We start from the raw sequence: 12688 nt of genomic DNA on the forward strand, positions 1-12688 counted from the left end.
AACTGACCCATAAGTTCCCTAAATCTAAATGTAATTTAGATGGAAGATAAGAACTTCCTTATGTGTGCACTAATACCAACACCTGCTGCTAAGGTGCACTCCTTGAGACATGGAACTAAATGAAATTTAAATACTGGCAGTGCACCACAGTCAATAATATTGATAAGCATTTGCTTGAGTTAGAGCTACAAGCATTGTAAACTCCTAACTGGACTTTTGTTTCCACATAAATTATAAGAAAAAAAACAAGCGTGATCACACTATGTAAAACCCAGCGTGATCGCGCTGAAATTGAAAACCAAAAAAAACAGCGCAATCGTGCTGCATGGAAAATAAAAAGATAAAGTAGTGCAGTAACCAGGCTAAAAGCATGGAGCCTAATATGTTTTCAGTAATTGGCCGGTGCGCTCAAGGGGGGATAAACACCGGAAAAGGCATTATATATGCATGCCTTTCACTAATGAAATCAAGCGGATTTTAAAAGGCAAGCCCACAAACCAATGAAAGTGACAGGTGTGACGTGTGTGTCGTTAAAAGCCCCAAAAGAGATTACAACAGGAACGGAGCGCTTGTACGCTCAACCCTAAAAAGTCCAATTCTTTAGTGTAGAAACTGTTTCTGCTGTGAATATATGCTGTTTTAAGAAAAAAAGAATAAAGAGAATATCTTAATAAAACTACACTAAAGAATTGGACTTTTTAATATTGTCGACTGTGGTGCACTGCCAGTATTTAAATTGGCCTGACATACAGTCTGTCCCTTTGCTAGGAGCTGGTCACCTATTGCCAAGATGTCACAGCTAGGCCTTTCATGCTACACTGTTGTCTTAGTTGTCTGGAATAAGGTAGACAGTAAGAGCCAAGCGCAGTTGTGTATCCTATCTCCACAGTTCCAGATCATCTCTGTAGTGACATTGCACATAAATTTATGTCATCCTCAACTATATTCCCCCCAAAATTGAAAATAGTCATTTATTACATGTTCACCAATAAATAAAAGTAATATTAAACAATAAAGTTAAGCACTATATATATTATGAAACCCCAAAACAGCACAAACCAAATACAATTATATATTATAAAATGCACGCCAAAATATGTGAATCTCAAAATGTATTAAAAAAACACAATATTTAAAAAAATATATGTATATAATATATATTAATTTAGAACATTGCCCCTCATTCTACCTAATAACCTCGTAGCAGGGTTAAAAAGTACATCTAATAAACACCCAAGCAATACATTCTAAAGCTAAACTTCAGTAAACATAAATAACACCCCAAAAATATTTTTACTTGTACTCCAAAAAATGTTTAACTTAATTACACCTTCCCCGATCAACAACATATCAAAGTATCCGCAAAATTATATACATCCACAAAACCACAAACATTTACACTTGCACCAAAAAAGATTTTAAAATACCCTAGATTAAAACACATCCCAACCTCTTCCCCAATATAGCCCAGACACTAGAAGAAATAATTCTAAAAATAAAATAAAACAATGGGGCATATTTATAGTCTGTTTGCGCCATTTGTGCATCATGTTTCTTGATATTTATATTTTTACGCTAGACCTGTCTAGTATCAAAATATTGCAGTTATCGTCATTTATTAGATGCGTGAACCCACCTTGCATCAATAAGATGCAAGGTAGGCGTTCCCATCCAAAAAATGATGCTATCCCCATAGCTCCATATTACCCCCGTGCTATAATGATGCACGGGTGGAAGGTGGACCCAAATAATGGTGCTAAGCTTGCTTAGCGCCATTATTTTACACTTGGGTCAGACCAGGCTTTAGGGGACCTGTGGACCCATTTCCATGGCTAAACGCCACGCAATGAACCCACAGGTGCCACCCCAAGCCCCAGGAACACCCCTAACCACACCGGGGGGACACCAGAGGATGGGGGACCCCATCCCAGGTAAGGAGGGTAAATATAGATAAGTAATTGTAATAACATGTTTGTCCCAGGTGACACTGGTCTCTGTGCTGGCCATTGGGTGATAGGCATGACTCCTGTCTTCTATAAGACAGGAGTCATGTGTTATGGATTGTTGTGTGTCAGGCAATGACGCTAGGTTGGTTAGTTGCATTTTTTTGCCTCTAACCAGGCTAGCGTCATTGTTTGATGCTCATCCTCTATCTCCTCTACTGCTACCCCCACCTGGCTAGTGTCTTTTATTTTGACGCTAGCCCAAGCTTAGCTCCAGCTTGCACCATTCCTTGATTATGGCGCCCGGCTAGTGCTTTAGAATGGCGCAAACCGGTGCTAATCTTATTAATGCAAAACGGCATTAGCGTAGTTTTGCATCAAAAAGTATAAATATGCCCCTAAATCATAAGGCATATATTGACAGAAAACTTAAATGATAAGCCAAAATACTAAGATATTCCTATAACTATTGGTAACACCACCATATTTGTCGAAACTAAATTTTAAGCAACAATATTATTGATCAAAAGTAGAAAACAACATACTTAACCACAATATTTTGACCCTCAGTGTTTTTCATTCCACCGTTTTTCCATCACAATTTTTCTGCACCACATAATTTAAAACTTGATAGTCAGGTACCATTCCTGCAAGTTAGGTCCACCCAGCACAATGTAGAATACTAATATATAAATATTTACCACGTTGAAAGGCAAAAGTTAAAATTTAGAGCATGCTGCATCTGGCCCCTCTTAAAGTTGTGCAGCTGGATATTTTGCTCAGTAATCAAAATGAGTATCATTCAATTGAAAAAAACTTCACTGACTGAAGCCTTTCTGGAGAGCCCTGCCTCATTAGGATACAAATAAATGAAATTTTCATTTGGATCTCAGGAGTGATGTTTGTGATTACTATCAAATGTAATTCCTCTGAATAATTTAGCCTAAAAGTTCAATCTGCAGTCCTATTTGTGCTATCCCTTTTAATTGGACTGCTTAAGCTTAGGAGATATGACAAATTGCGAGCAAGAGCCCAATCAAAGAATCATTGAGTTATTCACACTTGTTACTGTAGAATGACCCCTTTTATACACCCCTTAATAACTCTTCTTAAATAATCTGCCATCTCAGAGCTACTAAGGGAAGATACCCCATCCCTAAGAAGGAGTAGATGGACTGAGTTGGGTTTGCTGCCCTACCATTGTTTTTGTTTAAACATGTTTTATTGGTTTTGATTCAGAATTACGGCATTTGGATAAGGCACATGCCTTGTGTCACACAGGGCAATCATGTGCTCAGCACAGCTGTCAATATAGTACACAATGCTCAAGAAAGCAAGTGCATATCATCCATTCTACAGCCAGGAAAGTTATGCCATATATATGAACAACTTATATGTAAGAAAAAAACAGCTTAACTGGGACCAGCCATGTGAACACGAGGGGCAGATGGGGGTAGAGGACAGAGGACAGTAGGCAAACATCCATGGGGAGTGAGAGGGGGCCAAAATTCAACTGTAGCTCCCCCCGTTCACCACGCCAATCCCCAAAAGTACATCAGAAGTAGGGCTCAATCATTCTTGGTTACTAGCACATCTCTCGAGTTAGTTGTGCGGGCATCACTTGTTCCTGACTCTTTAAGACTGTGCCTGGGGTAATTGCCATTAGAGCAATTTCTGACAGCTAATCAACATACCCTCCCATATGTATAGATCCTGTTCAGCATTTTTATCAGTTCGCACTGCTTGCAGACGTCTCTCTTCTGCTACGCCCCATTCTTGGATATCAGTTAGCCACTTGCTACCCTCCGGGGTTGTAGATTGTGTCAATCAATAGCCACCCTTTGTTTAGCAAACACCTGACCCAACAGAGGCAATCTATGGAAGATGCGGGCCCAGGTTGCAGTGTCGGGAGCACCCCAAGCAAACAATGTTCCACTGAAGTCTATATTGGCCACCTCGGTGACATCCCACAATGCCAGCAGGACCCCAGCACTGTCATAAGGTGCCACAATCCCATGTCCACAGCAAGGGCAGCCTACTGAACGAGCCCTGTCGATCCAATATAGATGTAGAGAGGTCAGGTACAGTTGGTGTAAGTAGTAAAACTGCGTAAGTATGAACCTAGCATTGCAGGCCACCTCCCTAACCTTGGCAAATGCTCTCTTTCATGCACTTGCATCTTGGAGGAACTGCCCTTCATGAAGATTAAATACATCTTGCGCCTCTGCTATTGTGAGGAATATATTGTTGAGGAATAGATCACCAACAGAATTGCAACCACCTGTGAGCCATTGTAACAGATCCATCACTGACTGGATGTCACGTATCGGCTTCAGCCAATGAAGGGGTATTAGCCTGGTATGGGGGCCTCGGCTCCAACACACGTCACAACCTGCTCTCACGCCACAGTCACCTGCCAAACAATGAAGGGGTGACCACTAGAAATACCCGCTACCAGCATTAGGCAGTGTGGGAGGTCCACCTTGCCACCACATGCACCTTACAGGGTCTTCTCCACATTGGGGCTATCAGCACACCACTTTCGGGTCTTCTCCGCACTGGGCCATCAGCACTCCACTGAGAAGCACACTGAAGAAGGCTTGCAAAGTAATTCAGTCTGAGATCTGGTAATCCCAGACCCCCCAGATCTGTGTCCAACTTTAGTAGATCAAGCTTGACTCTGGTGCACTTGCCTGCCCACACCAGGAACACTAAGAGTTTATTGAGTTGAGCAAAGGTGGATGGAGGAATTTTCTACATGACGTTTTGCAGAGCATATAAACAATGGGGGAGAATTTTTTTTTTTGCGCAGTGCGACTCTGCCCATCACTGACAATGGCAGTCTTTCCCAGAAACAAATGGATTCCTCCAGTCCCCGGAGAACTATGCCTATGTTAAGGCTGTAAGGAGCCACAGGATCAGTTGTTATCTAAATCCCTAGATACAGAAAATGATAAGTTTCCCAGTGAAGCTCAGTAACTGGGAGGTCAGCAGGGGCTTCCTTGCTATTACGGCCACTGGAAATAGTACTGTTCTCTGTTTATTGACCCCAAGACCAGATGTCACCTCAAATTCAGACTTGATGTGCAACATTCTGTAGGTCGACTGTTCAGGGGGAGTAACACATAGAAGCGTGTTGTCCACGTAGAGTGATACAATGTGATTGTTTCCTTGATCCCCCACACAGCCATGTCTCAGTGGCGGCATATTGCCAGTGACTCCATCGCTAAAGCGAAAAGTAGCAGTGATAAAGGGAATCCCTATCTGTTACCTCTTTCAGTGGGGAACTGTTCTGACACTAGGGGGCCCATCCGTACCCTGACCACTGGGCTTGCATAAAGCAGCTTCATTCAGGACAAAAATATTGGTCCAATGCCCATTCTCTGTAGAACCTGCCACAGGTACTCCCAGTCAAGAGATTTGAACGCCTTTTCGATATCTAAGGCAACCACCACCGCTTCCAACTCACTGTCAGCGACCGAGTGCAGCACGTGTGACAATCACCACAAATTCATGTGGGTCTCCCGACCAGCCATAAACCACACTGGTCTGCGTACACCAGAAGAGTGACCATTCCAAGTAATTTCATAGCAATGGCTTTCCCAAGTATTTTTACATCTACTTCCAACATGGACCAGAGGCAGTAGGAGCCGGGGTCCACGGGGTCCCTGTTTGGTTTTGGGAGCAGGACTATCTGTGCTTCATGCATGGTCTGCAGCAGTACCTCATGCTCTCGCTCATCTAGGTGCACCTCTCGCAAGTGGGGGAGGAGTGCCTCTAAATATGTTTGGTAATGCTCCACTGGTAGCTCATCCGGGCCAGGCACCTTGTACCGGGCCATTCCCTGCATTGCCTCTTCCAACTCCTCCAGTGAGAGCTCACTCTCTAGACATTCAGCCTGTGCCGCCGTTAGACGCAGGGGTGGCAGCTGGGCTCGGACGTTGAGGGCTGTCTTTAAGCAATGAACTCCTTGTGCGTCATAAACTGACATAAGATGGCCCCACAGAAGGAGGTTAACTGCGGCCTGGGACCCCGCATGAGAGCCACCTTGGCGTCTCAATGAAAGGATCATTGAGGGTGGTCATTCCCTCTTAAGCAGCCACTCCAACAGGCAGCCTGATTTATCGCCATCAGTGTCTGGTGGTAGTCAAGGTGAACCAATCGATCCAGCCTATTCCAGGTTCCCTACACTGCTCTACTAGCATCCAGTAGTGGTGCACTCTCGTCCCCAGTCACTGAAGCATCCCACTGAAGGTCTGTCATATGTCTTTCCTCCTCTAGGAATTGTGCCTCCAGGCGGCATGTGTGGCCACTGACACGTGTCAAGCACTCCCCATGGGCAGCCACCTATAGTGCGTCCCACTCTATGCCTGTATGGGTCAATGTTGACCATTTAGATGCAAAACAGCCCATTATCACTGGCCTGAGCTCCTCTCGAAACAGGGGGTCAGTAATCAACTCTGGGAGTAGTCTCCAGAAAGACACCAGCTGTCTCCCACTTCCCAACTCCTGGTCCAGTAGCAATGGTGCATGATAAAAAAGAAATTTGCCCAATATCTGTGACCGCACCACTTGGATGCCTATATCTATCGTTACTAGGAATATGTCCAGGCGGCTGCATGTATTATGGGTTGGGACATAGCATGTATATTCCTTATCAGCTGGGTGTACCATGCACCAGACATCTGGGCAGCCCACCCGGCCCATCATCTCATGCAGTGCAGCTACTATATTGGGCTTTGTGCCCATCCTGGGTGGATGACGATCCAACTCGCGGTCCAGTATACAGTTAAAGTCCCTAGCCCAAAGTAAGGGGGTCCCCAAATAAGGGAGGAGTTCGTGTTTCAGCCCTAGATAGAATGACCCATCATTCGAATTCAGAAAACTGACTTCGTGTCCGTCCGTAAACCACATAGCAAAAAATATCTACCCTCTACATCTGCCCTAAACTTTGCATCTGGAGTGGGACCTGAGGCGCAACCCAAATGGATACACCCCGGGCATAGTTGGACTATGTGGCGGAGTAGAATTCCCCCTCCATCTCCTCTGCACCTTCTGTGCCTCGCTATCCCAGAGGTGAGTTTGTTGCAGTAGAGCAAACTGTATACCCTGCTGCCTCTGTTATGTTTGGACCCCATATCTCTTGACGTAGGAGTTGAGCTCCCTGCACATTCCAAGTCACAATTTTATAATGTGTAGACATTTTGCCCCATGAAAAAACAATGCCTTGTCCTGACCACCCACCCATCGCTGGGACCCAGCTGCAACAGTAAAAACAATTCAGACAAAAATAACCCATCCCACCCACCTGGTTAACACTCCAAAACAACCAGTGTATTCCCATTCTCCCCAAAACTAACAAATCCACCCAATCACTATCTCAGCACTCAGGCAACCCTCACCCAGTTTCACAACAACTTTCAATCATAATAATATAATGGGGAGTCACAGCCCAGCAATCATGTTGGCCACCGACGCCTGACCCTATTAGCTCCGCACAACTATAGCACACTGAACACACTCTCACAGAACACCACATCTAGTCACTCACCCCCACTCACTCCACTACACGATCTCGAAGATTCCCGGAGCAGAAGTAAAGAAGTGGAGAAGGGGGGAGTCATGGGTCTAGCAAGCCCCATGCATCCCAGCAAAGACTCCCACAGACCATACCCAGTTGTCCATGAGATGAGCTCATCTCTGACAACAGCCACGAAACTCCAGGGCCACCCCACCCACACTTCTCTCCAGCCATCAAACTTATATTACCCCTCAGCTAGTCCCCCATCCAATAGGATCTGAAGGATAGTGTCACAGCCCGGGCCATCACTATGATCTTGACTCTCCCATGTCCGGAGTCTCCTCCACCACATCCACAGCACTGGAGTCTGAGCCCAAGGCTGTCACCACCTCAACCAATGCCTTTGCCGCCTCCCATTCCAACTGCTGCTGCTCCAGGTCCAACATACCATCACGCTTAACCACCACCCAGGAATTGGACCTGGAAATCTCTTTGCCACGTTTTCTCCTTTAACCTGATCTCCTGAAATTGCAGGGTGTGGGGGGAAGGCAAGGGGATTCTACCATCACCATGGATCTCCAACCAATCCCACACTGCCTCTGGGCTGCGAAAGAAGTGCAAGTGGTCATATTGCTGCACCTTCAATTTTGCTGGGTAAAGGAGCATATAGCGGAGTCCCATTCACCCTCAATTTTTGTTTAACTTCCCTAAAAAGTGTGGTGCAACTGTTGCACATGTTGGGTATAAACCAGGAAGATACGGATTACATGATTCTCAAATTTGGGGTCCCCATCATTGGCGGACCGCTTTGAGGATAGCATCTCTAACCCTATAGTTGAGAACCTTTGCTATGAATGTGCGAAGCGAGGCACCCTCAGGAGGCCGAGGCACCAGTGTTCAGTGAGCCCTCTCGGTCACAAAACATGTGGACAATTGAGCTGAGGGGACCATTGTAGTGATCCATCATTCAAGAAAGAGCTCCAGACACTGGCCTTCCGCACCCTCTGGGAAGCCTTTGAAGCGAAGGTTGCAGCGACATCCTCAGCTCTGGCCTCCAATGTGTTCCTTCTGGGTGACAAGGATGCCAGTTCATCTCATAGAGAAGAAACTTCATCCTGCAGTCTGGAAACCTCCTGCTCATTAGATAAGGCACGCAGGAGACCTACATCCTGGGATACCACCTCAACTTTTGCCTGAACAACAGTACTTGAGGCCTCTATTGAAGCTAGTTAGTCACAGTTTGACCCTGTGGTTCCAGGGCATGGTCCGGGGACTCTTGTAGCAGAGGTTGCAACCCCATGTTCGATCCCGGGGCTGTAAATTGATCAATTCTGGTCTGCTAAGCCCACCTCTACTGTCTGTCTTTCCTTATGATGGGAGTCAGCCATTAAGGGCTACCCAGTGGATCCACATCACAGTGTGGTGACGATAGCGGTACAAAGATGGAGCCTGCTTGCACTCTGAGGTCACCAGGCATGTGCAACACGAGCAGCCCCATAACTTTTTTTGCCCCCAACAACCTCTGGGCCCGTAGATGGCACAACAGTCAATCCCACCAGGGAGCAGAGCCCACTTGCGCTCCTTTCCCTTCGCAGCACGAGCAGCTCTGCAGACCCAGAGATCTCAGCGGGGCCCCGGTATGTTAGTAAAGTGAAAGGCAGCATAGGCCCTCGTATGTCAGCAACTGCCCAAGATGAACACAATGGAATATTAGGGCTTCCACAAGAGTTATATTCCCCACACTCTATGGGGTATTGTAAATTAAGACAACAAGAGCCTTCTGTACTGCCCGCTGCCTCCAACTGGACATGTAGTGTCTGGAGGCTCAGTGTAGAGGGTTAGATGCAGCACTGCTAATCTGAGGTAAATATAAAAGAGGCCCAGAGGGGACGAGTGCCGAGAATTTTTCGCTCTGCCACTGCCCCTCCAAACTAAGGCCCTCATTGCAACCCTGGCGGTAAATCCCACTTTCCGCCGTGCTGAAGACCGCCAACATACCGTTGCGGCAGCAGAATTCCGCTACAGGTATCACGACCCGCAGCTCGGAATCCGCCACAATACAGACACCCACACAAGTCTGCCACACCAAAGGTCAGTGATAAACTGGCGATACCAAAACCTCCACCGTCACGCCAACAAGAATACGCCCACACTATCACGACCCACGAATCAACGCGGGGGTCTTCCAACCGTGGGAATCCATTGGTGGTACACACCGCAGCGCTCAAAATACACACTTACAAAACACAACTACATTGGACAAATCGAAATACACACACCTGAAACACATACACACACCACACCCACACACCAAATCCAATATAAAACACCCACCCACATTACCCGCAAACCCTTACAACCAGAAAATTTAAAGAAGGCCAGAGAGAGAGATTAGCTAACACAACACCAGCATCCACAGACACACAACACCATCACTCATACAACATCCACGCACCGCAAACAACACACACCAACACACCCCCCACACATCACAACAGACAGCACCTCACACATCACCCACACCACATCACAGTACCTCAAAGATACCCCAAGTTTTCTGAGGAGGAGCTCAGGTTCATGGTGGAGGAAATCATCCGGGTAGAGCCACAGCTATTCGGATCACAGGTGCAGCAGACATCCAGTTCAAGGAAGATGGAGCTATGGCGGAGAATTGTCGACAGGGTCAATGCAGTGGGACAGCATCCAAGAACACAGGATGACATCAGGAAGTGGTGGAACGACCTACGGGGGAAAGTACGTTCCGTGGTATCCAGACACCAGATTGCTGTACAGAGGACTGGCGGTGGACCCCCACCTCCTTCCCCATACCTAACAACATGGGAGGAGCAAGTCTTGGCAATAATGCATCCTGAGGGCCTCGCAGGAGTAGCAGGAGGACCGGACTCTGGTAAGTCATATCTTTACTACTATATCCCCCCAACCCCACCTGCATGCCAACACATACTCCCACTCTTACCCTCACCCCCATCACACCATCAACTCCATATGTCCCACTATCATAACCCACACGTTGCAATACCAAGGCCCTGCATGCAACACCTATGCTTGGACCACCGTCACCAAAGCATGTCCAGTACAGAAACCCACACAGACCCCAAACCAACTATCACAAAAGGGCTAACACAATGAAGCAAGCACAGAAGTAGAGGGTAGCTTACCCAATGCACAAGATGGCACACACAGATACTAAAATTATGCATTTACACTCCAACAGGACCCATACCCAACATCACCGGACAGGAGGTGGCAGACATATCCAGTCCCCCCACAGAAGAGGCCCACAGTGATGACAGCAGCTCTGCACGCCTGGATCAAGATGATCAGCCCGGCCCATCAGGGACCTCCGGACAGTCGGTTCCCCTGACACAGTCCCAAACCACCAGAGAGCCTCACCCCTCAGGAAACACCAGCACAGCACCCACCCAGCGGGCCCATCCCTCTGTCCCCAGGACACATCAATCAGCAGTGTGTCCACCACTACAGGGGCCCCAGGCAAACCCACCAACCCAAGGCAATCGGGGACCTGGGGTCAGTGGCAGTCGGCACATGGTTCAGGGGACAGAGGCACAGGATAACATGGAAGCTGGGAGGACTGCTGTGCGATAGGGGGAGGACAGGCCCAGGGAACCCACTCTCCACGAGGCACTCTCAAACATAATTAGAGCATACCACCATTCCCAGGAGACCATGGCCAAGTTTTAGGAGACCCAGCGGATGCAGGAGGAACACTCCCTTGGGATCAGGGAGGACTTGAAGTCCATTAACACCACCTTGGACACCATTGCAGGGGTGCTGGGAGACCTTGTCAACACCATGAGGGACACAGCAGGACACAAACGGGCCCCTGACACTAGCCTGGACAATGAACAGCCCTCCACCTCCGCCGGTGCTAGTGGACAGGAGGCACCACCACAGGACCAACAGGCCACCAGCACCCAACCCCCTGCAGAAGGAGAACCACCCCGCAAATGGTCCCTGAGATCCAGGAACAAGACAGAGAACATTGCCAAGACCCCCACCAGGAAATAAGACCCTCCTGAGTGTCACCCCTGTGTCCCACTTTGTCATCCTGTCCACCTTAAACTGCCATTGCTCAACTTCCTATGCTCCATTGGACAATGCACCTGTGATACAAATAGACTGGATTCTGCCATGGACATTCCTCCACCATCACCCCAGCCCATTTCACACACCCCTCCACTTATTTGCACAGAAATAAACACCCTTGATTCACAAAACAATCTGGAGTCAGCCTGTGCTTTCACAAATGTGTAATTGAAAAATCTCTGGAATATAGGAATGTCAATGTACTTGTTCACATACCAAGGTTACACAGCTGTAGTCCCGGAGTAAACATAGCAGAGGGCACAAATTGGGAGCCACATCTGTGAAATGGAAAGCCAAAGTGACAAGTCAGGGTCCATACACAGACTGAAAAAGGCAGATTTATGCTAGCTCCTACAATAGTATGAGATGTGGGAAGCAGTTTCATCTTCTTACCTGTGTCTCACTGGAAATATTGCATGATGATGTTGTTTCAGTTGTCTACATCTTTTTCTTCTGCCTCCTCTTCTTCACTATCCAAAGGCTCCACAGCTGCCACAAGACCAACATCAGGCCCATCCTCCTGCAGAAGAGGCTCCTGGCATCGCAAAGCCAGGTTGTGCAACATACAACAGGCCACGATGATCTGGCCCACCTTCTTCGGTGAGTAGTATAGGGATCCACCTGTCAGATGAAGGCACCGGAATCTAGCCTTCAGGAGGCTGAAGGTGCGTTCTATTATCCTCCTAGTTCGCCCATGTGCCTCAGTGTAGCGTTCCTCTGCCCTTGTCCTGGGATTCCTCACTGGGGTCAGTAGCCATGACAGGTTGGGGTAACCAGTCACCTGCAAATATCGAGGGACAACTGTTAGACATCCTCCAAATATTAGGAAATCTCCCACACCCAGACACCAAATGGAACTGTGTGGGGACTTTAGGCTCACCTATTAGCCACACACGGTGTCCCTGGAGTTGCCCCATCACATAAGGGATGCTGCTATTTCTCAAAATAAAAGCGTCATGCACTGAGCCCGGATACTTGACATTCACATGGGAGATGTACTGGTCTAACAAACACACAATCTGCACATTCATTGAATGGTAGCTTTTGCGGTTTCTGTACACCTGTTCATTCCTGCGGGGGGGGAACAAATGCCACA

Source organism: Pleurodeles waltl, chromosome 6, assembly GCF_031143425.1.
Source record: "Pleurodeles waltl isolate 20211129_DDA chromosome 6, aPleWal1.hap1.20221129, whole genome shotgun sequence".
Taxonomy (NCBI): Eukaryota; Metazoa; Chordata; class Amphibia; order Caudata; family Salamandridae; genus Pleurodeles; species Pleurodeles waltl.